Below are 27,923 nucleotides of genomic sequence, written 5' to 3' on the forward strand. Positions count from 1 at the left end.
TTTTCATGAGCACTAGTTATACTCCACCAAAGTATCACTGGTGGTCTGAGAAGTCTCAAGACTCTATTGTAGCTCTGTGATTTAGAACAACGTAGCTCAGAAGTCCCATCCAGCCTGGCCTTGAGGATTTTCAGGGATGGGGCATCTACAATTTCTCTGGGCAACCTTTCTTTCTAATGTCGTAGTGGGTTTACATGGCAAAGTTTTGGTAGCAGGGGGCCATAGGGGTGGCTTTTGTGAGAAGAATCTAGAAGGTGCCCCATGTTAGGTAAAGGCCCCACTGCTGACCAGAGCCGAGCTAATAAGTGATGTTGTTTTGCGCCTCTGTGAGAGCATATTTAAGACGGAAAAAAAAAAATGCTGTGCCACACAGCAACTGGGAGAGTGAGAGGAGTGAGGAACAGCCTTGCAGGCGCCAAGGTCAGTGAAGATGGAGGGGCAGAGGTGCTCCAGGTGCTGGAGCAGAAGTCCCCTGCGGCCTGTGGTGAGGTCCATGGTGAAGCAGGTTGTCCCCCTGCAGCCTATGGAGTACCATGGTGGAGCAGGGTTCCACGCTGCAGCCCGTGGAGGAGACCATGGTGGAGCAGGTGGACCTGCACCAACAGAGGCTGCAGCCTGTGGAAGACCCCTGCCGGAGCAGATTCTGGGCTGGACATGTAGCCCGTGGAGAGGAGACCACGCAGGAGCAGGTGACCTGGCAGGAGCTGCTGCCTGTGGGGGATCCAGGTTGGAGCAGTTTGCTCCTGAGGGATGGACCCCATGGTACGGACCCATATCTGGAGCACTTCTTGAAGAGATGCTGACTGTGGGCAGCCCACGCTGAATCAGTTCAGCAAGGACAGCATCCCGTGGGAGGGACCCCACTGCACAGGGGACGAGAGTGACCGAGAAGGAGCGGCAGAGAAGCAGCGCTATAGACTGACCATAACCCCATTCTCCTGTTCCCCTTCGCCACTCAGGGGGAGGAGGTGGAAGAGGGCGGATGGGGGGGAAGGTGCTTTTGGTTTCTTTCCTTTGTTTCTCACTTCTCTAACTTGTTAGTAATAGGTAATAAATCTTACTGTCTCCCTAATGCTGAGTCTGTTTTGCCCATCACAATAATTACTGTGTGATCTCCTCGTCCTTATCTCAACCCTTGAGCCCTTTTCATCGTATTTTCTCCCCATTCCTCTTTGAGGAGGGGGAGTGAGAGAGTGGTTGTGGTGGAGCTTGGCCGCCCACCCGAGTAAAACCACCACAAATGTCTAACTTAAATCTATCTTCTTTTAAAATCTATCCTTTTTAAAATATTCGGATGGTTTACCTGCATTCTGTTGAGGCTTTCTAAAGACCCTTTATACAAAAAGCAGTGAACAGGATCCAGGTTTGACACTCAAATTCATTCAATATGAAAAATAAAATAAAATAAAATAAAATAAAATAAAATAAAATAAAATAAAATAAAATAAAATAAAATAAAATAAAATAAAATAAAATAAAATAAAATAAAATAAAATAAAATAAAATAAAATAAAATAAATAAAATAAAATAAAGGTGGACATTGAGGAGGGAAATATCAACAACAGTACACTGATATTATGGCCAGCAAATAGTCTTGTTTTTAAAAACAGCAAAATAAAGCATATTTTCAATGTATAGTCAGTGCACATAACAGCCCAGTTCCATTGATCACTTAGCTACTTATGACATGCTGTAAATATATGACAGGGCAAGGAGGTACAAAAGAGTAAATGAAAACTTTTATCAGCTGTGCTGACTTTAGCAGAAGAATCTAATCTGCAATAAAAATGGGTTCTTTTAGATCAGGTTATGAGAGGAAAAAAGTGTATTACAGGGATTATACTGCATCTACTTTTCATATCTCCTCACTAAACTGACAAAATTAATGAATAGATCAGAGATGTTGCTGCAGTCTTATTGCAAGTCTACCACACACAAGCAACCTTGCGCATCTAGTGCTACAAATTGGTAACATTTGCCTTGTCAGAAATGAGAAGAATTATTTTAGAAATCCTATAGAACTAGATTTGGGGGGATTTATTTTTGTCTTAATACAAAATAAAACGTATTTTCTTCTCACAGGTTTTTGCTGAGTGCTGCTTGCTGCATTTTTGAGAGGGTCTTCTAGCTAGTCCACCAAACACGAGTTAATCTTCTTATCCAGCATTATACATAAGACGTCTCCTACCCCCAAATTAGGTGAAACTTAGAGCCCCAGGATACAGAAAGTCATCTCATTTGACTATGTATCCCTTACCAAATTATTTGAATTACTTAGAGCTCTTTTTTTCATAGAAATTGAAGTCAGAATGGACTATCAGACTATGTCTCTTAACTTCCTTAGTATGCTACTGTTATAAACCCTCACACAAGAGTTGTGCACTGTAAATGCTGAGATGAATTTAGTGTATTATAAATTTATCATAAGGATAATTATCCGTTAAGGCTGTTCAGAATTTTCCCCACTCAGGCACCATCAGACACAGTTGCTAAATGTTAAGAACACATGACCTGGACAAGCTTGAAAAGCAGGCCCACATGAACCTAACGTGCTTCAACAAGTCCAAGTGCAAGGTGCTGCACTGGGGTCAGGACAATCCCAGACATTCATACAGACTAGGATAAGAACTCATTGAGAGCAGCCCTGCAGAGAAGGACTTGGGGGTTCTGGTGAATGAAAAGATCAACATGAGCCAGCAGTGGGTGCCTGCAGCACAGAAGGCCAACTGTGTCCTAGGCTGCATTAACAAAGGAGAGGCCAGCAGGTTGAGGGAGGTGATTGTCCCCCTCTGCTCTGCCCTTGTGAAGCTCCACTTGGAGTACTGTGTCCACAGCAGCAGGTCCAGGCACAGATCCTGACCGACTGCTCAGAACCAGTGAGACCATACCAAGATTGCAGGGTCCCAGACTCGGCTACTGGCACAGGAGCAAGTCTAACAGAGGGTCCTTGATATGGGCAGGGTTGGAGCATAGGTTGTATTCTGTGAGGTTTAGAGCACTGGGCTGATTCAGCTTGGGAAATAGGAGAGAAGAAGGTGAAGAAGACAAGGATGGAGGTGTGGGGTGTTATTAATGTCCACAACCTGAAGGAGGACTGCAGTATGGACAGAACTTCGGGGTGGGCCTCAGCGCAGCTGTGAGGTCTCCATCACAGGAGTTGTTCAAACCTTGATTGAATGAGATCTGAGGTCCCTGTATATATATACGGTGATTATAAACTCTGCAAGAGCCTCTGCAGCAATATGTTTTCCTGCTATTTGACCTCCTACTTAACAGAATAACCATTTTCTAATGCTGAGCCCACACAAGGTTGCTAGACGTCAAGAAACAAGGAAAATTAAAATGACCACTCATTACTGATATGTTAAATACATTATGAGGAACTACATGACAAATGCCAAAAAGCATGAGATAAATACATATTTTAAACCAAAAATAATTAATGTTTCTTGCTGCAGAGTTTTGGAAAGAAAAATATTTAGTCATTCAAATACAAGTCAGTCTTCTCCTCAAGCTTCTTGTAAATCAGTCTTTCATGTGAAAACAGGTTTTCAAAATTTCATTTTCTTATAGAGAGCTAAATGTAGACATTTTTATGTTATTTTCTTCAACACATTATTGAACATGATTTTGGAAATAAATGTTAGATACAGTTGTACACAATGAACTTCATCTTACTTGCAATCTAATCATTGTTCTTAAAATAAACCACATGTTGCTCACAGAATTTGGCATTTCTAGGTAAAGTCTGCCCAGCGTTAATTTATAGAGCAAGCTGTTGTGTCTCTAGATAATATACAGATTCTTTAACTGCACACATTTAAAGTAGATTTTGAAAAGTCCTCTTAGGGAGAGAAAGGAGAAAGAAAAATGAGACTTTTTTTTTTCATTTGTTATGCTGGATGTGAGTATAGTTTGGACTGTATTACAGCTGTACTATTCAGTAACATGTATTGCTCTGTCTCACATTTTATGACTTTTAAATATCAGTACTTTGCTCTGTGAGACACACAACCTCTGAAGTTTGCTGCAGTTCCTTAAATGAGCACAAAGCAGACACTACCTTCCCAGCTCACTGAGTCTCATGCCCTGTATTCTAATGACTGTATCCTGTATTCCAAAGCCAGTGTCATGCTTCTCACCATCTAGGTTCTTGCTCCCAAGCCACTTATATTGAATGAAATATTGCCAATTTCAGTTACAAGGACTAAGAAATGGGAGGCAGGAAGATGCATCAATGTGCATGAAGTGCATCAATAAATACCACAGGTAAAAAGGTTACTAAGGAACCAGGTATCTCACCTTGGAGAAAACAAATCATATGAGGAGACAGCAAGAAAAGAAAGGTCACCTTGCTGCTTCAGACCACAGCTCAAACAAGTGGAGGAAGAATTTTCACAACAGTTTTCACTCTCAGTGTTTCTCCTCTATGCTAGCTTCTCTGTCCTTATCTTACCAGTTTAGACTCAAAGAAGGGACTTGGATGCAAGGCCACTCCATGAAGATTAAGAGCTGCCCAGATGCTTCAAATGTCTTCTGAACATGTGCTGAGGCAGTCACCGAGTGCAAGAGGCTGGTGGATCCATGATCCCCCAAACCCAGCCTGTGGGCATCTGGCAGATCCATTACTGCTACAGCTAGCAATCATAGCAATCATAGAATAGTTTGGGTTGGAAGAGACCTTAACAATCATCTAATTCCAACCATCCTGCCATGGACAATGACAACTTCTGCTAGATCAGGTTGATCAAAGCCCCATCCAGCCTGGCCTTGAACACTTCCAGGGATGGGGTATCAATACCACCTAGTAATCAACACCACCATTTCTGTAGGTTGGTCAGTTTTCCCATGTGATGATGGCAGCCATTGGATCATTCTCATGTACTGACCAAGATTCTGCTTGTGAAATGTCTGTCAGCAGCAAAATTTAAATGTTTTAAGTCATTAACCATTTAATGACCTGATTGTATTGATTCAACTTCTCTCATGAGAAAGTCAATGACACAGCCAACAACAGACATGAAAAAAATAATCTTTATTTAATACCATTTGTCTTCATGTTCACCTGTTAGTTCAAATCAAATGTACCTTAACTGTTTGTGTTGTACCTTGACATAACCCTTGATGGCAACAATTATTTATACAGTATGCCATATTTTCTGAAGGTTCTTCTAAAATGTGAAGGATGCTGACAATTTTTTTCCTCATATCCAAACAGCTCCATCATTTGGGCATGCAGAATAAAAAGACAGATATATCTGGTTAATCATTCAAAAAATGTTGTAAAGAAATTAATTGCTTTAATGTTTACTGAAAAAAATATTAGTGTGAGAAAATATTCTTGTTTCCTTGACTTTGTTCAGAAGAGAATGAATTGAGAACATTAATAAAATCTAAATTAAACAATTTAAGCAAACATCTGATACTTAAGAGTTAATTCTTTGCACAAACCTATATAATTAGGTAGTGTGGGTAAGGTTAATTAGATATATTTTATAGAGCTCTATAAAAGTGATACACAGTATGACTCTCAGATAAAGAAAAAAATCAGGAAATATGATTAGAAACACATGACTGTAATGCTGTGGCTAAGATTTTTAGATGTGCAAGGGTTGGAAATTTCTAAATTACACCTCCCACAGTAACAGTATCTCAGCACTAATGCAAACATAAAAACATCGAGCCTAATGCTACTTACTGTACAGTGCGAATATATGTATATATATATTACTGATTAGATTTATTTAGGGCTGTTGTAGGATTCTGATGCTCCACAGAGTATTTCAGTGACATTCAGTTCCCAGTTCAGCAAAGTATTTAAGCAAACATCTAATGTTTGGCAAGTGGCCAGTCTTCTTGATGACATCCTCAATCACATAGTTATAGCTAGAAACAAGTTAGTGTTTTGCTGAATGAAGGCTCTGGAAAACCTATAAGAAAAGTTCTACGTAGCCTTTTGTCAGTTTAATTGTTTTGGTTATAAAAATCACCCTTTATCTAGATTGTACTACTTACAGAGTTGACAAGCTTTCCTTTCGTAATTTTTGGTAGCCATCAGTTATGGGTTCCAACAGCTACCCGAGACCCACATAGCCATGAAATGAACAGAGCTGATGACAGTGTTACTATGGAGTTCAGCCAAAGCCTCTATGTGGCTCTGAGATGGAATAAGTTGTATAATGTTCTTCATGTTATATACTTCAATCTTACCAACTGTATTTCTTTTCAGAGGTGCTCATATAAGCCTAGCATATGCATCTGCACTTTGTATTCATCATTGTCTTGCAAAGAATAGCTACATTCAAGCTGCAACTAATAGAAGACCTGATCCTGCATCTTCAAATAATCAGTCTCTGCTGCTTCTAATGTCAGGTGAAAACTGATGATGAACCACATAACGTTAATCTAGATCATATGAGGTACAAAGCACAGTTGGCAAGTTATGGATTTCTGAGAAACACGTGATTAGTGGAGGAAAAAATGACACTGAATATAGACAGACAAACATTTTGGTAGGCATTGTGACAGACATAAAGGTGGTAGACAGCTGTCTACCATCTGTGAGATGACTCCATCTAGCCACATTTAAGGGACATCAGAAATTCCAAATAAGGGGTAAGCAGATGAAAACATAACTTGGATTCATTGTAATGACTGCCACTAACCTTGTAGTTAATGGATCAAGAAATTCTGGTGAGACAGTGGCGGATGTTTCCTGGAAGAAACATTTCCAGTAAAATATGCATAAAGAGGAAATTATATGAGTATGCAACTAAAACAGTCCTTCTGAAAAGACATAGGTAATTTACACCAGCTAGGTTACTCATCATCTTGCTAGAGAAAAATCTGCTTACCTTAGAGGCTGAGAAATACAAGCAGAAAGTGAAGAAGAAAAAAAAAAAAAAAAAAAAAAAACAGAAAGAAAAAAAAAGCAATAAGAACAAGCTTTTTCTACAGATCTAAGAATAGAGTGGTAAATGCAACATCCTTTTTTCTTATGCGCTTATCTCTAACAGCCTCCAGAATCATTCTGAAAATATTTCGATCATTAAGCTAGAATCACATTTTATTTTTCCCAGAGATAATTAAGATAAGATATGCCTTAAGATAGTGGCAAATTAATGGGCTGACATTTTTAAAGGAAAGGAGTGCCTTTAGTGCTTACCTTTAAAACTGGTGTTGTGAGCCACTTTTGCAAGTCCTCAGCTCCCTCATTTGGTAATTTTTGGTGACACCTAGAAAACAACAGTGAACTCTTTCAGAATCTGCATGGTGGGTTAGTGAAGCAGGGAGGTGGCAGGGAATGAAAACCCTGAGTTGGCCAGTATTAGCAAGAAGCTCCATCTCATGCAGCTTCCACCAATGTGGTGGTAGGTTTAGAACAGCAACTGCTGAAGCATTTAGGGGTGCAGAGGGAAGGGGCATTTTCCTCAGCTAGTGGATTGTTTTCAGGGGGGAAAAAAAAAAAAAAGATGAACAATTACTGACTGGAAAAGGTCTGTGAGTTTGGGGTTGTTATTTCTTAAAATCATATGTAGACGAAGCCCAGACTGCACTTTTTTAGTACTGGTAGAAGGAGATTAATTAGCATTGGCAGAAGTCTCCGGAGTAATGTATAGCTAGTCATATGGTACTGCCTGCTCCCATCATTGTAGAATAGAAAGAAACAAGTTAAAAAGGCAGCTGGAGGAAGGAAGGGTTTCTTCTTCACTCTTTTTGACAAATAAATAAATAAATAAATAAATAAATGATTTTAAAAAATAGTTAGATTTTCTTTTTCTTTTCCTTTCTTTGATTTCTTTGCCTCTTCGTCAACTAAGTGTTTGATTTAGCTGCTTTCTTTACTTTTTCCAAACTTTATATGTAGTAATGCTACATGAGTAACACTAAGGGTGTATGTGCTTCTTTTCTGAAGGAATTACAAAAGCAAGTTGGGAAATATTTCAGTGACTTGTGTGGTGCAGTGCAAGTCTGCCAAATCTAGATAATGCAGACCAAGGGTCCAAATTAGTCAGATTAGCCTGGATTTCTTTTTTAATAAATCTATTACAGCACACATTATTCTTAGTCCCCAGATTCTCATGCTTTGCTTTTTCCTCAAAAAGGACTTTTTATGAAAACATCCTTAAATATATTTTCTGTTTCTTCAGGAAAGGAAAAAAAAAAAAAGTGCTAAAATACACACTTGTGCTATTGTTTTTCATTATATTGGAAATATATTTTATCCCCTAAGTGTATAAAGAATAGTTAAACAAAACACATTATTTTTACCTAGTCAATATTTGGAAACACAGCCCTTTCTATTTTTCCTATTGATTTCCAGGTCATGAAGATTTCATCCTGCAGACCTCAATCAGAACCACTTAAACATATGAAAATATCTACCAAGGTAAAAAAAGAAACTTCACTGAAAGGTTGCACCTACAGCAAAAGTTAAATAAAACATAATTGCTTGCTGGTCAGTCTCATCTAGGTTAGTATGAGATATTTCATTTTAACTAATTTTTGAGAACTTCCTTGTTTTTTTATTTATTTATCAGAAAGGACTAGTACTTGCAGAAAAATCTTACAGATAAAAGATAAACACTGTCCTTTTGGTAACCATCACATTTTAGAGTCCCACTGACAGACAAATAGACTCCTCCAGCCCCCAGATGACACAAAATAAAACAGTGAGATTTCTCATACTAGTATTTTGAGGGTTGATCAGTTTGTGATCACACTATGTGGATTTCCACATTGCTCAAGACCCTGCACCCTGTTTCATAATGAAGTGTAATAGGAACCTTTAGAATCAGTTTTTTTTATCTCTGATTCTCATGTCCAAAAAATATTACAGGGTTTAGGTTTCAAATAGGGAAAAAAAAAAAAAAGAAAAAAAAGGGAAATGCTATTATTAATTATTAATAATGTTTGCTATGTTTTAAAAAGATTAAAACATGTAGGACACTTTAAATAACATCCCAGAAAACAGAAAACACCTTCTGATCCAAATTAAGTGGAACAAAAGTACTAAAAAAGAATAAGAATGAGGAGTTTTCAAGTTATGTAGTGGTGTTCTAATGAATATTAACTACCATAACAAAACTTGCTGCCTAAAATAAAACTATTTCCCCAACCTGTTAGCACTGACACAGGGTTTCTCACTGCCCAATGGGGTTTTGTTTTAAAAAGGTATTCTGTTGTTACTGACACATGATATCTACAGGCTTTTTTTTTTTTTTTCAAAAATATTCTTGGCATGTCCTTGTTTAAGTAGCTGATACTTTTCCAGAATCAGTACTTTTGTGAATGTAGTTCTGTATATTATTCATTGTACTTGATAGGATTTAAAATTCAGATGTATTTGTTTCTATTTCATTGCACATTGTAACAATGTTAGAAGAAAGTTAAGATTTTGAAGGCTCTTAAGTGGCATAGATGGAAAATGGACTCCAAAGGGACTTAAGCCTACCCACAAAAAGCTCTTTAAAAGCTTTTACTGATTTTCATAGCAAGCTGTAAGGTAGGTGAAAAAAGGAAAGCAAAAATAATGGTAGAATACAGGAGAAAAGCTGTGTGAAAATTATGAAAGATATAAAGGCTGAAATCTAAACTCCCAACATGCCTTATTATCGTACTGAGAATGTTATATGTGTTAATGATACACATATATCATTATACATACATGAAGTATCACATTTAATGCATTTGCTTTTAAATGTATTGTATTACCAGTTCTTTATTTTTACAGATAGTACAACAGAACATTTATGAGTCTACTAGTAAATTCAGTACTATCATAAATAGTTTAAATCAAATTACATATGTCAGCTGAACCAACAATGTACCTTTAGTGATACATTATCCTTGATTTTTTTTTTTTTAGTTGTGTTTCTCCCTTTGCTTGTTGATTGGTAAAAATCAGCATCCTGAAATTGATCTCTTAGTCATTAGAATGAATTAATGATGCTCTATTAGGTTTCCAATGGAAGGCAAAGATTTTTTTTCATTTCATTTCATTCCATTTCCATTTCATCTGACATCAAGGTTTTTAAAAGCTGACTGTGTGTAAACACTGCTTTAACCCAAATACAAATTATTAGGGGAAAAAACACCAACAATAATAAGAAACTAAAGAAACTTATCAATAACTAAAAAAAATAAAAACGCAGTAAATAAAAATTTTGGATCATTGGTCTGAGTATGAGATTTATGAACATTTCTCTCATTACCTCTGCTCACATGATTGAGCCTCCTTTGCTCATGACCCAGCATCACTTCAGGTCATGGCTAACACACCAGACAGTACAACCCAGTATCCCCACACGCTCTACAAACCTCAGGTTACGTATTTCACCATGTGGGGGAGCCAGGGAATTGCCAAATCCAGAAGTGGACCCAAGGTTTTGTATAAACCCTGCCATTGTCCAGATGGAATCTGCCGGGGATTCTCTCTGCAAATGGGTCACAAACCTGAATTGTCAAAGATATACTCAGCTTCCCTTCAGTCACATCAGCTCTCCTGCTCCCTGCCAGTAAACTTTGTGTGAATATGGTTATGTCATGTGCCCCAACCTAGGAATCAATGCCGGGTGCACTAGAGACCTATGCACAGCTCAAGAGTTACATTGCCCTTGATCCTCCTTTGATGTACAAAAACTCATGTAACTTTTGGGACTTTTAAAATGGTACTAGCAGAGAGGTCACCCTTCACTAAACTGCTCCTTTGCTTTCTACTCCAGTGATGTCAAAATCTTAAAAGTCCTCTGTGAGGACTGACCTTGTCTTAAGGCTGTGCGCAGCACACATGAGGAAAAGCAGAAAAATGAGTTAGTGGATCAGTTGTTGTGCAATGTGTTCTCATAATCCCCATAAGAAACAGCTACCAGGATCTTCTGACTTCTGCTTAAATGTCCTCAGTGAACCCATAATCCCTCATTTCCCTGCACAAAACTTACTGCAAGAAAATATCAGATTTTCATGTTTACAGCATTTTCACTATTTGCTGGGCAAAGCCATCTGCTCAGCAGAGCTTTGATACTGAAACTGCCAAAACACTTTCACTCAGTGAAGAAAATTTTCCTTGAAACTGTGTGCTCAGTAATTCGTAACTCTCTATGTTCAGTTGATTACCATTCAGAGATTAAACATCTTCCAGCAATAACCCAGTATTTAGTATTCATATGTTGAAAAGAAGATATGCTCAGACAAGAACTGATTGGGCCTCAGAGATAAACGCTTATTGGAAAAATAGAGCAAACATCTTCATTATTCATGTGTCTGAAATGTACAATTACAGCAATAGAAACACTTAAAGGTCAGTGCTAAGCAACAGCAAAGTTTTAAGAAACAGTTTGTTATTCTACATTTTGTGCTCATAAATTTTATTTTTAAATGTTAAAATGTGCACACAAAAAAATCTTAGGGTGTGGTGAAAGGACAAGGCATAGCAGTTTTAAACTGAAGGAGGGTAGATGTGGATTAGGTATAAAGAAGAAATTATTCACTATGAAGGTGGTGATGCATGGAAACACTTTGCCAGAGAAGTTGTGGATGCCTCATCCCTGGGACCGTTCAAGGCCAGGTTGGATGGGGTTTTGGGCAACATGGTCTGGTGGGAGGTATTTCTACCTTGTGCAGGTGGGTTGGAGTTAGGTGGTCTTTAAGGTCCCTTCCAACCCGAACCGTTCCATGATTCATTGATTCTATAAATACCTGCAGATTAATTACTGTGACAAATAATTTGGTTTAACAGCAACTAGTATATTTCAAAAAAATATTTCTCTAAAATTTTGCAAGCAAAATATTGCTATAGTATTGTATCATATCATATAGCATAGTATAGTATATGCATTTATTATATATTGCTGCTCTTCCAATAAGTCTTTTAAGGGCTGTTTCTTGAAAATAATTCTTCAGACATAGTACATGAAATTATGTAAGAAACTGAAAGTGGAAATCTGAGTGGAGGAACTGCTAGAAGAAAGGGAAAAAGGCTTGGGCAAGGTCTGTTTGGAAGGTCTACATATGGCAAAATGTCACATAAAAGAGATAAAAAAAATAAAATGTGAGAATGCAACAGAAGCTATGTTCTCCTGTTACAACACTGAAACAGCAGAGCTATTAGCTGGACACAACTCTTATGACACTTTCATGTGTATTTGCATCATTAGTGACAAAAGACCAAAACAGAAAAGAAAACCTCATCACAAAACCTGCAGGTATTCAAATTAACATTTGCCTCCCATTTTTAACTGAGCACTACAACAGAAGATGAAATATTTTTTTAGCTCATGAAAGTATGGATCTGACCCAAGAGCAAGTAAAAGGCAACAGGAATATGTATGCAGAAGATGACAGCTGAGAAACTGATGGGTACAGAATTAATTCTCCACACAGACAAACTTTAGGAAGTGCCCTTGCAACAGATAAGGTTGAAAGTCTGAACAAGTGGACTGTTTTTCATGATTTTAATGGAAATTTTGTTTTTACTGTTAAACACAATGGCATCAAAGAAACAACTTGACTCCATTGTTGATTTCTTCCCCAAAACTGCTATCAAGCCATTCAAATCAGAAGGAATAATACATTAAAAATAATAATAATACTTAAAAAAAATAAAAAAGTGTATTTTTTACCTTGGTCTATAAAAATGATTTAAATGAAAAAGAGAATTCTAACAAATATTAGGCTCTTTTTTTTTCATTTTCTTTTTTTTCCTTTTCTTTTTTTTTCTTTTTTTCTTTTTCTTTTTATTATTATTATTCCTTTAAGAAAAAGAAAGAATCAAAGATTTAAAAATATCTCTATGGAGTTTGACCCAACAACATGGAAATCAAAGGCAAAACACCATGTCAAATTCAGAGAATAATGCATGAATTTAAACTATTTTTTTCTTAATATCTCATTTTTTTTCTTTACTTTTCTTCTTATTCAAGAACTTGAAACTCTTCTCAGCCAAAAGCTATGTAATTTTTCTGAAGGTCTCAAGGTCCCGACTCAGAGATTGATTTTTTATTCCTTCTTTAAAAAAAAAAAAAAAAAAGAACTATAATTGGTTGGAATTGTCATTTATCTTATAATTCTGAAACAGCAGAAAAATCAAGGAAATGCATTGCCATGTGGGAAGGGAGTGGGAGAGATAATATCTCTTTTCATTTATAAACAAATGCATGCAGAAGGGGAGAATATGAACACAGCTTTCTTTGCTTCAAAGGATTTTCAAATGCTCTTGCCTAGCTGATATTTTCATAAATTGGCTTATACAGTAGGGATCAATTAAAATATTGTTGCTTATAAATTGCTGCAGGGAAACTGCAGGTTTAGACACATGTAACCTTAGTTCATGATGCAATATATACTCATGATCTACTGGGCAAAAGGATTAAATAAAAGGGTAGTCTAGGAATTATTTTTCAGTATCACTAAACACATATGCCAAAAACAAAAAAAAAAACACTAACAAACAAACAAACGAATGAACAAAAAAAAAAAAAGGGGGTTGGGGGAATGGTCAGTTTCAAGAAGACATTAGAAGGATGTGTTTTTCTATGCTGTCTGCCTTTATACATCAATCTTAGGGTCTCAGCTCCCACGAATTCTCAAAATCTCAGGGGATGACAAAACACTTGGTCACACTGTGGACTGTGCATACACCAGGGTCCTTAATGAGGACATAAGTTTATTGCAGATATTATTTCTGGGTTTTGCAGTACTCCCACTCTGGACACTGTAACCAGGAGCACCAGCTGCTTAAAACAAGCTCTGATCTTTTTCCGGGTAAAATTAATGACAGACGACCACCAGCTCTGTCCTGGGGCTCCTTTGTTCCTCTTAAAAGCTGCACAAGCAGTGCATGCAAATACACACTGGATTTTTAAGCAAAAGGTCGTTTTGAGCAGCCCAATATAGGTCGCATTTGCAAAACAGAGCTCTACAATGGCTACTTGGGTGAACAAAGAACAGAGGCTGAGAAGTACCTGGGACCTTGCAAACAATATTTGGAATCTAGCTCAGATTAAACGCAGAGATATAACACAAATGTTGCAGTCAGCATGGAAGATTTTTCTCCTCTTGGATTTCTTGCTTCTTTTGTCATTGCTTATTATACAGCAAGTGAGATACATTCTCTCATGTATGCTTTTAGATCTCCTTCTGAATTGGCCAGAAGAATACTGACGAGAATCAGAAATGTGACCCTGGTTTCAAACCACAAAGGGCAGTGTCTAGTCTTGACAAAGGTGGTAACTCTCACCCTAAAGCAGAGAGGCTTTCATTGATTATCTTGCATCAGAACACTTCATGAAATCTCAAACAGATCACAACTAACACTGAAGAACTTAGTCTCAAGAATGTCCATTACAGGAACTCAACACTTCACCGGGTAAGTCAACTGGGATACCTCATGTACGTTGTGAAATCAAAATAAAAGAACGATCAATTCCGTATTTAAACTATTGCTTAAAATACTAACTACAATATGCAGAAAGTATTTTGCACTTTCACTTTTCTGACAGACTTACTTAGAATCATAGAATTATAGAATCAATTACGTTGGAAAAGACCTCTAAGATCATCAAGTCCAAACATTAACCTAATACTCCCAAGTCTACCACCAAACCATGTCCTGAAACACCACATCCACATGCCTTTTGAATACCTCCAAGGATGGTGACTTAACCACTTCTCTGTGAGACAGGGAACAAGATAAAGGATGTTGATTCCATCTTAGCACAACTGTATGTTAACAACCCCAAAGATAAGAGTGTATGCATAGATAATGTAAACAACAAGAACTGGCTTCTCTGCTGAAGTCTGACAAAGAAAGGAAGGTTCAGGAATGTAGAAGACTCCTGGCCTTCATCAAAAGACCAACCAGAGTATGCTGGATGATCACCCAAGGATTCCACTACGCATGCGAATAGGCGTGGAAACCTACGTTAATGATTCTTCGGAGACTTGGTGAATATGCAAGAGATTTTCAGGAAATGAAATGAATATGTTTTTGTCCCACTAATATAAGCACACTGTCAGTAACCCTTGGTGTGTGTGTGTTAGGCAGAGCTATCCCACACACACCCGGCGCCGTGATAAAGAATACCTGCTTAATAACTTTGGTTATTGAGTTTTCTCTGTGTCATCTGGGCAACCTGTTCCAACTCTGTCAGTGAAGAAATTTCTACTAATATCCAACCTAAACCTCCCTTAGTACAACCTGAGGCCACTTCCTCTTGTCCTATCACTGGCTGCTTTGGAGAAGAGACCAACTCCCACCTCACCACAACCTCCTTTGAAGTCCTTTGATGTAGCTGTAGGGAGCAATAAGGTCTCCCCTGAACCTCCTTTCCTCTACACTAAACAACCTCAGCTCCCTCAACCTCTCCTTATAAAACTTGTTCTCCAGACCCTTCATGAGCTTCTTTGCCCTTCTCTGAACATGCTCCAGCACCTCAATGTCTTTCTTGTAGTGAGGAACCCAGAACTGAACACAGTACTTGAGGTGTGGCCACACTGGAGCTAAGTCCAGAAGGACAATCACTTCCCTAGTCCTTCTGGTCACACTATATCTGATACAAGCCAGGATGCTGTTCTTCTTGGCCACAGATTATTTTGTTTCTTGATTACTGATTTAATCTACTTACTCTATTTTTAGCAGCAATATACTGTTCAATCAAACCTAGCCCATAAATTATGGAGACATCAAACAAACAAACAAACAAAACAGCAGTCTGAGTCACCATTCAGACACCAACCCTTTAAACTCCATAACTGGTAGTCTGTAAGTGAAAAAATAATACATGCTTTAACCATGTCATTGTCTTGATCTGTAAAAGAGTCTTCATTCTGAAGGAAAAAAAAAAATCTTGGCAGAATTAGAGAGTTTAAACCAAAAGCAAACAAATGCATACTAAAAAACAGGTGTATTGTTTCTTGCTTTTTGTGATTCATTTCCCTTATAGGCCCCAGTGTCTTGATCACTACTGTCTGATGAATCAGCTTTCTTGTTAACTAGAGGTGCAGAGCCATCATCTAATGAAAACACACTGCATTTTATGACTCCCTAGACTGTAGTTCTGCATATTAAAATAGAATTTCAATCTCAGTGAAGGAATAAAATAAAGTCTAGCATCTGTGGTTTGAACAGAACTGATAAAAATGTTGCTCATTTAATTTTAACAATATTTTTTAATGTTAGACTATATAAAAAGAGATCCTGGATGTAACTTAAAAATGCCTATAAATTAGAAATAAATTGGTGGAAATCAACACAATAGTTCATTAAACATACAAATTTGATGGCAAAGTGTTTCAAGTCTTATTTAAAAGTAATACAAGTACTTTTTTAACACCTATTATATATTGCTTTCATCTGTTAAAAATAGGGTAGATCTAAAGTGAATGGACTCATCCCATTAACTTTTGGGGGTTTCTAGACTAGTGACAAAGATTACTTTTTTAAGGGTTCCACCATAGCAACTTAGCTTTTTAAAAACTACTATACATGAAAGGCAGTATACAATCAGCTAAAAAGTACTGAAAAAGATGGGATTTTAGGGAGCAGCTGAATCGTATTTCAAGGTATTCACAAGAAAAACACTCATCCTCAAACAAAGCAAAACAGAAGAATATATACTACACATCCCTGTTAAGACAAAGCAGCCTCATAAGGATGCCACGCATTCAGTAAACTGCATTTACACCATACAACAGTCCGCATGGAGCTGCTTTCCTCCCCTCCCTGTAAATCAAGAAAAATTCTCTCTTTTCTTGCCTTGTCTAACCTCATTTCCCCCTTCCCTTTCACTTATCTCTTTCCTTTACCTTTCCTCTTCTCCCTTTCTTTTTTATTTTTATTTTTTTCAAGACCACTAATGACAGCAACTTAGCTGCATGTTGCTGTCTGCTACTCTGCATGAAGACTGCATGTCCTGATACATCCAAGCTGCACTGTCCCTTACCTGGACTTCAGCTTGTAAATGTCAGAATAGTATTTCTTGAGGATGTTCAGCTAGAGGAGAGCTATCAAGTTAACTTCACCAGGGGCGCTTTTCAAACTGATGGAAAAGCCAAATGTAAAATCTTTATGTTCTCCATAGGCACCTGGCCTAGCTCTGAGTCTCAGAGGCAGGGTAATTAAGACAATTTAGTATTACTATTGAACTAGAAGCCTTTGCACCACACTGCATGCAAATTTGTAAGTCCATGACTTGTTTCTTGGCTTTAATTTCCATTTATGCAGCAGATGTTTTCTAGAAAATCTATTATTAGATTTTAGAATACTGCAACTGCTTCACAGAGTTATTTTATTTTGCAACCATTTCCACTATCAGAGAGCAAAGCAGCACCCAAACAGCAGTAGGAGGCTTGAAGTCTAACACTACCAGCCAGTCAGTCACAGTTTTCATCCTAGATAGAACTGAAACAGATTTAGCAGAGGTAAATGTAACCTCCTGCCTCAGGTTTCACACAGCTACATGAACTTTGGACAGGTTAATAAATAGTCTTTCCCTTGCTACTGAGCACAATTTTATAGAGGACAGTCCATCTCACTGTTTCTTTGCTATCAGACTTCATTTTTGCAAATAATATTTTCCCTCCCTTATAAATTTTCCCATAGAAGGTCTAGAACAGTGACAAAAGTGAAAGAAAATGTTGCTACAAAGCATTAAAAGAAATTTTGCTTTTCTTGATTTTCTATTTCCTTCAATTATCTTTTTTTTTTTTTTCATGAATTGCTATGTATCAAGAGTGTTATTGTCTGTATAATACCAAATGTTGCAAGGAACAGATATATGTGTTGGAAACCAGAAAATAATCCATAGATCTTAAAGTTTGTCTAGAGTGCAGGAAAAAATGCCCATAGAAAGCCCATGTTCTAATAAGCTGAAAAGTCTATGAACTAAAGAGTATATAAATTTAGTAATGGAAATTTTGAATACCCCAAAAGTTCTTAATATTAATTCTTCATTGTTCCAAAATAAATTACATTTAAGGATAAAATAAAACAATTATTAAAACCAAACAAAAACAAAACAACAAACAAATGAACAACACCCCCCCCCCCCCCCCCCCCCCCCCCGGAAAAATAAATAAATAAATAAATAAATAAATAAATAAATAAATAAATAAATAAATAAAAGCCTTCCTCTAGAGATAACCTTTAGTAGAACATCTGTTTTCATATAACGAGGTTAGCCTTTAAACATATTTCTATTCCACTGACTCATTTTTCTACTGTTCCCTCCTATCACAATGTATGATATTCAGCTACACTAGTTATTGTTTGCAGTGATATTACTTGTTAATCTGATGTAAGGTTAATGTGGTGCTAGGGAACATTATGAACTCAGATCTTGTTTTTATTAGCAACAGCCATTACAACAACCATGGGATTAAATATAATGATGTAAAAGTGATGTAAAAGATCTCATGGCATGGTGATGGCCTCTCCCAGCAAGATGTGGGATGCCATAAAGTGTGTTACATTGCCACAAATCTGTAGATTTAATCAGTTCAGTTGGAGTTATGTTTAATATTTCAGAGCATTATCTTCTAGATAAATATAAATGACAAATTAGTCTCTGATAGAAATAAAAGAGTATAGGAAGAGAAAAAGCATAAAGTTAATATTAGAGATAGACGGACAAATATAAATGATGTATTGCTTCAGATTTCTGTTCGTATTCACAGCTAACCAGATCCTGAGTAATTTTGAAGGTCAGAAAAATGTATTGAAGGACGAGCTTAGATCAGCCTTAGCCTACACCTCTCTACCTTCTCCTTCAGTCCCTTTTTGCTTTCGCTTTTCAGTGTACTTGCTCACTCTGGATTATGCTAATGAAGAAGTCAGGCAGAGAACTAGTGGAATTAATATGATATTTGCTGCTACAACTTTGCTTGTTTCTGGTATCTCTATAAAGAAAATTGCACTACCATGTACAGATAGTCAAACCTGGTTTTGCCTGGCTTTGCTCAGCTGTGCATTTTACTTTGTAATGTGGACATATGCCTAGACACTTCTGCTGCAAACAGGAGAACTAGGAGGCACAGTGCTCTAGGAGGAAGTCTCTCCTCAAGGGAGAACAACATTATTGTCTCCTGTACTGCAGGATGAGGGCTAGTGTCAGGCCCTGGCTTAACTAAAATCCAAGATTATACTCTGTAGAGAAGCTCTTCAATAGACAGAAGCTGGGGTGAAAGATCCTCTCCATGGGGACCAGGAATAAAGGATTAATTTAGCAGATCTTATGAGCAAGTGGAAAAAATATCAGGAATAAAAATCGGAAGTCAGTGCAAACTATCATATTAGGAAAGATATTTGAATAAGAAACCGGTTGGAAATAAAACAGTTTAGATGCAATTTAATAGCACTTATTAGTGGGTTTTGCATCCCTCTGCAAATCTGATTAATATACATATATATATAAACATATATATATAATAACCTAAGACATGATAAATGTAACTGATGGGACATCTCTAAACTGCAGAAGAGGAAAGGAATAAAACAATACAAAATCAGTCCAGAGAAACAACAAAGATATATTAGTTGTTGCTGAGAGTGTCACCCAATGATGCTGATCAATCAATAACAGGAACTTCTAAATGTTGTCTCCTTTGAAACTAGCTGCTATGTATGTTATGTCACAGTGCTGTACCTGCTCTTGATGGTGCATATTGATCAACTGCAGTAGTACCTCAGCACTGCCCATGATCTGACAGGACACGTCTTCAGACAACATGTGGGTGAGTCTAATACTTTGCCACCTAAAAAACTTTGATCAATAGTTCTGATAATTTATCATCATGATTAACTTCTGATTTGATAGTGATAACAGGAAAATTATCTTGGCTTTCATAAAATGTTACTGTCTCCTGCATGTGAAAATTTCACTCATCATTTGTTCTTGCAGCCCACATCTCCATGTAGTGGTACTTGTTTAACAGCCATGAACATAGATATGATTCTTGTTCTCAAACTTATTATTTTAAGGACGTGTATTAAGATAAGGAAAATTTTTGTCAAACTTTGCTACAATAATATGTGCTTTCCCAAAAAAAAATATTTTTGAATAGAAAAGGAAACAAAAATATTTTTAAGCTTTCTTAAAGGACATTTGGAGTGCGATGGAAGATTCATATTAGAGGAATATTTATGCTTGTGTTTTTGTTTTTGTTTTTTAAAAAAAACCCTTTTTCACAGGTAGTTTCTTGGAGATTAATAGCAAAGGATGCTGCATACACAAGAAAGTACATGAATTCCACTTAGCAACTGTAGAGGTTGTGTGTACAGCTGATCTGTGCAAAATTTAAACCCAGAATTTCTTGCCCTCTTAGCCTTCTTCAGGGGTCCCGAAATCCCTCCCCCACCTTGTCTCTTTGGCCCAGATCTCCCACAAGTCTCTGATTATGAGGATAACAATTTTACACATGAAAATATGATTTCTTCAAATATATTGTCTTTAACTGTGATCACATTCACATCCAATGCAGTGTCCCATGCAAATGAGTTAGACCCTGAGGAGTATGTCATCTTCTCAACGACTTCTTGAATCAAACTGCTCTGTAAATTACCGGTCACTGCTTCATGAAAAGATGTCTAAAGGAAAATGGTGGGAAAGAATTAAGTTTTTATCTGATTTTTTTAGCTCTTGCAATTAACTATTGTTAAATTGTTGTATTCTTCTGTTACAACTCCTACCTACAAGTTTTTCCAGTACTATTCCACTATGAGTTACAACCAGCAGTTTTGACTGCTAGCATGGTATTCAGACGTGAGGTGTAATGATAATTATATTAGCCTTTAACAAAGCAGTCATACAAAAGTGTTCAGTCAAAAGCAGTTTTTGATGAATGCTTCACGAATGTTTGTTGTAATACTGCAACAGCTCTACTTCCAGAAAAAACTGTGTCTCTGGGAACATCTACTGCTGAGGCTACTTTACTTGTACTGGAGAAATAAAGGCATGGTCCAAAGAACTCTGAAAGAGAGTTCTGCACTGCAGTTTAGTGAGTAACTTCTTGCAGTTAGTGGTGTGATTTTGCCCCTGCCCTTTCATTTTAGAAAAGAGAAGATTCATAAGTGACCTTACACAATGACTAAAAATAAAGCAAACCCCACATCCTGAGAGTATAACGACAGGCAGTTTTTCTTGCCTACAGGCACATGTCTCTTTCTTTACTTGAACTTGGTCAGAAAGACAGGTTCAGATAAAGATTTTTAAAGGCCAGCAGTGACCTTAGATCTTCTATTCTGACCCTGAGTATAACCCAGCACAGGAATGCATGCACACACACACACACGCCCGTACACACCCATAACTGAAACACATGACCTTAGCCATTTTCCAAAAGCTGTCTGTATAGAGGACAGAATAAGAGATATCATCTATCCACCCAGGCTATACACAAAATCTGGACAATATGTGGTTATTCCTCTCTTATTTTAAAGTACACTGTTTATATACATATGTTTATTTCCCACAAAACTTACCAGAATATCTGTGTCTAGAATATGTACATTTGCTATTTGATTCACACTTTCGAGGTTGACTGTTTCCCAATTTCACAAAGAGAAATTGGGTATGTTGCACCTCAAGACCTTGTTTATTAACCCCTAAATGAGAGTTTCATCTACAGTACAAATGAAACGTCTGTTTGAGGTTTTAAAAGCTAGAAAAGAAACTGGTGCTTCTTTCTAAAAGTCCATATGTCAGTCCTTCTACAGGAGCAACAAGAGTAACCCTACTAACAAGCTTCAATCTAGCTATTCCAAGAGTGTGAGTTCAAGGACTTGCATTCTTACTCAGAGCTGGCACTGGCCCTGGTGACTCACCCACACCTCATCTACTAAACTAACCAGGTTTTAGGTACAATAGGAAGAGTTTGAAGCAGAATTAGGGTTCCTTTTATCAATATTCCTATAGCTATTTGAAAATTTTATTTCTCATACTCCACATCCAGTGGCAATTTCCTTTCTCTTGTTTATTAGCTGTGCGCTCAACCAATCTGAAATTTCTGACCCTCTATATATATATATCTACAAATGCTAATATATCTGCTGGAAGGGCAATACAGCTAAGCACAAGCAGACCAGGTGCTTTCTGGCAACTCTAGACAATGACTTTGTGCAAGTCTGTAACCAATAAAGAGACTGGAAGTGCTGTTTTGTTGGACCTGGTACCCACAAAGAAGAAAGAAATGGTGGAAGATATGAAGACCAGGCGTAGATTTGGCTGTAGCAACCATGAGACTGAAATTTAAGATCCCAAGAGAAATGACCAAAAGAGAATTGCAGCCATGGAATTCCAAAATGTTGATTTTGGCCTTTCCAGGGCCTCCCAGGTCTCTGAGCGTAATGCTGTAGCTTGTAGGAGTAAGGCAGTACCACAGGAGAGAGGATCAAGATAGTGACCATGTGCAGGGGGTGGATTAGAAGACTTCCAGAGCTATCTTCCATCCTAAATTATTTTACAAGAATCAGTGACTTGAAATACTTGGGTTGCATGCGTTCGGACAGAAAGTGTACTTAGGCATTTCAGTCTATTGCCTTTACTTTCTTCTTAAATTGACTTCCTGCTCATGATCTTCACGGTTTCACAAGGTAGATCTAATTTGTACTTGTCAAGTTACTTTAGGACATATATCAAAGCTATCATGGTCAAACGTATAGAGTTGCTTTTAACCTAAAACAACAACAAAAAACAAGGTCCTTCTAATAATACGATTCCTCCATCTACTAGACCTCAGGATGATTCCTTAGCCAACTGTGTGTCATGTAAACTGTGTTGTCCTTATATTCTGTACTTAGCTACAAGCTACTGGTTCACTAGTAGAACTCAGATTTTAACTTTCACTGAGGAAAGAGAGATTAGATCATTCAGTGACGTGCAAGTGTGCCTGAGAGAAAGAGAAAGAGGGAGAGAGGGAGGCAGAGAAGTTTGTCACAATGTTACATTCATAACGACATTATGCAATTAACTAAAATGTAGCATCTACTACAGAAGATTACTTTTCTCATTGTTATATATTAAAAATTCACCCCATGGGACATAATCCCAAATCCAGTGAATTTAATAAAGCATTACATTCAAATTTAAGTCTTCTTTTTTTTTTTTTTTTGGTAGTGATTTTTTTGTTTTGGTTTGATTTTCAAACTTTAGATAATACTTTGGGTTTAAAAGTTATCAGAAAGTGCTCCCTGACTGAACTTTAGCGTGTGACACTTTTTATTTGCAAAGGAATCACAAAGTGATGAAGTTGTAACCATTTGTTATTTGAAATCTTGTCCATGTTAATTTAGTTGTGGAACTGGAAAGAGGGAGATAGGAATGGCTTGCCACTGTGATGATTTAAAAACATGACAGCCTTTGTTTCTCACTCAAATAGCCCAGATGGGAGAAGGAGGTAACACCATTTCCTCCAAACCAGTTATCTATAAAATGCTGAGTTTACAAATATTTTAAAAAGCTACCATGTGAATAATATTTCTGTGCACATATTCTTAGTTTACAGGCACTTGCCATATGGCATTCCTGCAATTCAGTCTTTTTTCTTTTTTCTTTTTTTTTCTTTTTTTTTTTTTTAAACATACAGTACCTGTACTTCTGTCAGTCTCTCCCCATTGAATTTTATTCATAATTAATCTCCTGGTTCACGTAATCACCTCTGCAGTATATTCTCCTAGTGAAGAAAGTGAGCTCCCAGAGGTGTAACATCTCAGGCAAGGAGCAAAGGCTTTACTTTCCTCTGTCCATATTACAGAGTGCTAATGTGATTCTCTGGAGCTGAGCTTCTTAGCAAAGAATGTGAGGATTTTCAGTCCTCCAGCTTTCTCAACTAAGGGGTTCTTCAAGGCTTTCAAGAGCTGACCTTGCAAAGGATTGTGTTCTTTTAATGCACTGCCTTTTAGAAGAAAGCTTACCTGTTTTCTCATCCTGATGCAGATACTGTTAAAGGGGTTTCCATGGATACTAACATCAATAGGAAATGAAAGAGGGCTGTCCTCCTTTCTGACCCACTGGAGTTCCTCACTGTTGCTATGGCAAAGCTTATAGATGTCACTGCTATTGTTTTGCATAATCTGATTTAAATGCTACAGTCTGGGCAAAAATGTTCTGTAGAAACAAGTAGAACAAGTAATAAATTTTGGTTGATCACAGTCTCTCAAATTTTAGGATAATTTGTGAAGAAAATAGATTATTTTACTAAATACCTTCTCAAAGTTCTCTGTTAAAACCAGTACAAGTTCAACAGAGAATGAATCTCAACACCTTTTGAAGTTCTGTTTTATTTATTATAAAATAATTTGGAACTAAACTCTGTCATTTTATACTAACTGTGCCATATTAAAAGTTATTCTCAAGCTAAATTTTGGAGGTTCTTCATTGTGAGCACAGATCAAAAACCTCTGAGGTAAAAGAAAGTATCTCAACTGATCTGACTGAGATATGGGTCGAGATGAAAATTCCAGCTTAGACATTCTTAATAAATGGATGTTAATATTTTAACACCCTTAATTTATACGCTTCAGTCTATTTATTTTATTCTTTGAACAGGAATATATTTAGAAATATTCCTACATTTCATTCAAAATTTCCTTAAAAGTAATGGAAGAGTTTCTTGACTTTCTCCAAAACACACCCACACAGAACAAAACAACCCACTCTCCTTAGATGCATAAACATTTGAGGTGGCACGGATGGGACTTCTCTAGCAATTAAGATTTATTGCCAAAGTCCCAACCCATGGAGAAAGATATAGGATGTTCTGCCAAGAAGAAAAAATTGAAAATTGGTAGAAGAAATTATTGCAGGGGCACACCAGTCAAACAAAGGGTGTAACCTCCCCTATGAGGCATTATTTTATCATTTTATGTTACCTGGATTAATCTATCTGTTTGGATCTTCCATGTGTATGTTTTATTGTTTTATTTCCCATCCTGGTCATAAAGGGCACATTTATTGTTTAGTAAGCAGAATTAGGGTGGCTGCAGTTTACGTAGTCAATGGCAATCAAACACTAAGGTCAATGCCTATCACATCTTGGAAAAATTGGGGTTAGAGCAGGTGAAATTATCCTTCCATTTTGGTTTTATGGCTCTAATAGAAAGCCACAGAGGCCCTGACCCCTGCTGCCACTCATGTCCTGCTCCAACAGCAATGCATAACCTTCGACACCTGATTAAAACAGGAAATAAGGCAAAGAATGGGTCAGGATGCATGTTAGGCCAGTTAGACATTGAAAAAAATGTCCAAGAAGGCTTTCAAAGAGGAAGGAAGAGGGTAAGAGGAGTGCCTGATGGTAAGCAGGAGGGAAAGGGAAAAGGAAGGAGGGAAAAGAGAAACCAAGGGAGAAGGAGGAAAAGGGAAGGGGGTAAGGAAAGCCCTTCTGTATGTATTTGTTGGGTGACCTTAAGCCCTGTTCATTAAAGTGTCCTGCAGCATGGCAATTCACATACACACCGTGTCACTACTAAAACCACACATATCTCTTATTGACTGCCCAAGTCTGACACAACAGATGCCTTTAGTTTTTGAATTTCCACACAGCCCGTTTCGTTTCTATTTTTTTTCTCTCTTTTTTTTCCTATACAAATGAAAGATAAATTATTGTCATTTGGTGCATGTGTGCAAGGAGGAAGCAGAAGAGTTACTTGATTTCGAAAGTTAACCTTGGGTAACATTGCAGGCAGTATGGGACCATCAAGGACAAGCAGTCTGTAGATTTGTCTGATGTCTGTCACTGAGTCTCAGAGAAAACGAAAATTAATACCTGCTGTTACGTGAGGGAACAGGTTTTCTTAAAGATAAAAAAGCTTTAACCATACCCAGTCCAATTCTAGATTTCTGTTTTGTGCAACATATTGCTATGGATTTCTAAGGCTTTGTAAAACTACAGCAACCACAGTCTTACTTGCAGTAAACCACAGAAGGCAACCTCACTAATCCCAAATCAAGTCATCAAATTCTGGCCAAGTTACAATGGACATTTCAGAAAGATACTCAGTCTTGACTGAAATAATTCAATTAATGATAGACCTGGCATAACTCTAACTAAATATTTTTATGCCAGGAGTTATTAGGTCTCATTGTTAAAAGACGCATGTTCATTTTCTCTTTGAATTTTTCTAGTTTTACTTTTCAATCACCAATTTGAAACAGCATTTTATCAGTAAATCATTTTTTTTCATTTTGCTGGACAAAATTCAAAGGAAATAAATCAGTTTGGGATTAACATAAGTAAAAATGTTTGCTTTCTATTATAAACTCCTTAAATTGACAGTTAGATGAATTATTTTGCAAATTTCTTAGAAGATATTCAACGGTAAAATAAAATAAAATAAAATAAAATAAAATAAAATAAAATAAAATAAAATAAAATAAAATAAAATAAAATAAAATAAAATAAAATAAAATAAATAAAATAAAATAAAAAAAATAAAAGAATGTAGCTTACAGTAAGGAAAAGCAAATTCAAATGAACTCTTGAATTTCTAGGAACATGACACAGATTCACTAAAATGAGTCAATACTTCATATAGCCATTTTGGGTGGGAGAAAGAAGACTTTTTTATCAACATTTAAAAGCGTTACCACATCTCTACCCACAATGTTGTGGGGTTTTTTTGTTTGTTTGTTTTTTAAGTGTGAGGTGAAAAAATGGAGTGTTGCTCTAGAATTCTCCCCTTCTCTAATCAAGGTAGAAAAGTCTTACAAGCATTACTAAAGCTTATTTCTAAGTAGTTTAGAACTACTACTACTGGAACTAGTAGTAGTAGTTTAGAACTACTAGACATTCTGGATTTGCAGCACCTGCACATGATAGTCATGATATTACAGATATTAGGCAAACTCAAAGGTCTCAATGAGTAAGCATCTGTTGGAAGGATTAGGTTAGAGATTCCTTTAACTTTGCTAGAAACTAAGGAAAAACTCCTCCTGTGATTAGAATTATAGAATCACAGAATATCCAGATTGGAAAAGACCCACTAGGATCATCGAGTACAACTCCTGGGTCCCCAAAAGACCACCAAAATAAATAAATAAATAAATCAGATTATGTACCTGAGAGTGCTGTCCAAAAGCTTCTTTATCTCTGGCAAGGTCAGTGCTGTGACCACTTCCATAGGGAGCCTGTTTCAGTGACCGACCATCCTCTTGGTGAAAAACCTTTTTCTGATATCCAGATTGAACCTCCCCTGTCACAGCTTCAAGCCATTCCCTCGGGTCCTGTTGCTTGTCACCAGAAAGCAGATATCAGAGTTCGCCCCTCCTATCTCCCTTGTGAGGAAGTTGTAGACTGCCATGTGGCCTCCCCTCAGTCTCCTCTTCTCTAGGCTGAACAATGCACAGGACTTCAGCCACTCCTCATATGTCTTCCCCTCTAGACAATTTATCATCTTTGTTGACCTCCTTTGGACACTCTCTAACAGTTTTATATCTTTCTTATACTGTGGTGCCCAAAACTGCATACAGTACTTGAGGTGCAGTTGCAGCAGTGTTAAATAGAGAAGGAAAATCACTTCCCTTAGCTGGCTAGCAATGTTACTCTTGATGCACCCCAGGATGTGATTGGGCCTCCTGGCCACCAAGGCACACTGCTGGCTCATGTTCAGCTTGCTGTTGATCAAAACCCCAAAATCCCTTTCTGATGGGCTACTCTCCAGCCTCTCGTCCCCCAGTCTGTATGTATAACCAGAGTTGCCCCTTCCCAGGTGCAGAATCCTGCACTTGCTCTTGTTAAATTTCATATTGTTGGTGATTGCCCAGCCCTCTAATTTGTCCAGATCTCTCAGCAAGGCCTCCCCACCCTCGATGGGCTCAACAGTTACACCCAATTTGGTATTGTCTATGAATTTTCTCAAAAAAACCTTCATACTGTCTCAATTCATTTATGCAATTTATATTAGCAGGCTTCTATATACTGATGTTTGCTAGAC

The 27,923-nt window shown here is 37.2% G+C and overlaps 1 long non-coding RNA gene across 1 annotated transcript; it reads right to left on the bottom strand.

Moving 5' to 3' along the window:
* Positions 1-5,801: 5,801 nt before the first annotated feature.
* On the bottom strand, positions 5,802-27,923 carry LOC136789062 (uncharacterized). Its single transcript, XR_010827819.1, has 3 exons — positions 27,049-27,923; positions 7,167-7,236; positions 5,802-6,716 (listed from the first exon to the last, which is right to left on the bottom strand). It is a non-coding gene; the product is annotated as an uncharacterized lncRNA (long non-coding RNA).

Source organism: Anser cygnoides, chromosome Z (assembly GCF_040182565.1).
Source record: "Anser cygnoides isolate HZ-2024a breed goose chromosome Z, Taihu_goose_T2T_genome, whole genome shotgun sequence".
Lineage (NCBI taxonomy): Eukaryota > Metazoa > Chordata > Aves > Anseriformes > Anatidae > Anser > Anser cygnoides.